Source organism: Lactuca virosa, chromosome 5, assembly GCF_052849685.1.
Source record: "Lactuca virosa cultivar CGN04683 chromosome 5, Lactuca_virosa_CGN04683_v6, whole genome shotgun sequence".
Lineage (NCBI taxonomy): Eukaryota > Viridiplantae > Streptophyta > Magnoliopsida > Asterales > Asteraceae > Lactuca > Lactuca virosa.
The window spans coordinates 335387768-335389199 of record NC_136430.1 but is presented as its reverse complement, the minus strand read 5'-3'; positions in this window follow the sequence as shown (position 1 = coordinate 335389199).

Below are 1432 nucleotides of genomic sequence, written 5' to 3'. Positions count from 1 at the left end.
CACTAACCTGGACTTAACAAGGTAGGCAAAGGGTAACTTAATATTTATCATAGTATCGGTGGAGCGTGTGTGGTTAACCGACACACTGATTAAGGGGTAAATATTAAGGGTACCAAGTGTATTTGCATGGTTATTCACACCTTGTTTTGTGATCCTCGGCATCCCAGTCACAAAACCTGAAGGGCACACTCGAGATTGAAACATGCCTTTGAACAGTTCAATGAATCTCAAAGATCTAGGACTTTCAAATCCAATTAAAACCTAATAAATTATTTCGTTTTTCATGGTGGAAATTGGTGAATCGTCATTCACCTACCTTCAAATATTTTATAGCTTGGATTACGACATCCCTCTTCTAAGTTATAAAATAGTTTGTTGGGTCCTAGCCTTAATATTTCATATTGGGTGTCATATTAAGGACTTTAAATCAACTATCTTGAATATCTCCCAAAAAGATGTCTGGTCTAGACATTTATGATCTTCCCAAATCTCTTGAAACAAGCTTTCCTAAATGAAGATGATGTCCCATGGATATCATACTTCTTTCACCTCCTCCAATTATTCTCCCTAACCCACAAGTTCCTAAAAAGTTTAAGGTCACTCAAGCCCTATTGGCAAGGCAAGGTCTAGGTGTGATCACATCTTGGAGATGTAGTCACATATTGACAAGCCGAGAGAGTTGGGTGTCAAAGTCTTGAGAAAGTTGGTGGCTCAACTACTTTCTAAGTCACATAGTGAGTTCTTTTGGGAATCCTATGAAACAGACTAAGACAAGACCCTTAATGATCTTATCTATTTGCTAAGATCAACTTCCTAAAACGCTATGGACATTGACAATGATGACATTGGATATCCAGTAAAGCTCTCTCTTCCCAATGGAAAGGGATCGGCCATAGTCAACTCGGTTGACCCAATGGTAAAGAGAGAGGCGAAGTCTGAGATAGTCCCATTATCAAGGGTCCATAGGTAACTATTGCCAAAGGAAGGGGCATTGGTTACGAAGCTGCCAAATTTACCTAAGGATGTTAAAGTCAATAAGTTTGGCTCTAATTCAGGTAAAGTCCATTGTCTAACTCTATTAAGTACATGTTGATTCTGATCGCGAAGATGGATTTCAATCGCATGGTTCGGTGATCAGAATTTTGGGCTATTACTTAAGAGTTATGATATTTATATTGCTTAGGAATAGATAACAACAAGGTTTTCATATGGATTGTAAGGATAAGTTTTTCCGCAAAGTTTTAAAATAAAAGAAAAAGGTTTTGATTTTATTTATTTTAAGTATCCTTACAATGGCATTTGTGAAAAGTTGTTGCTTATAAGATTCCATTGATAGCAATATTGGAAAAATGGATTTGATTCTTTCGGTTGTGGTAGTGTCTAATATTACCAAATAAAGAAAGATTCTCATCACCCAAGGTTCAATTGGACC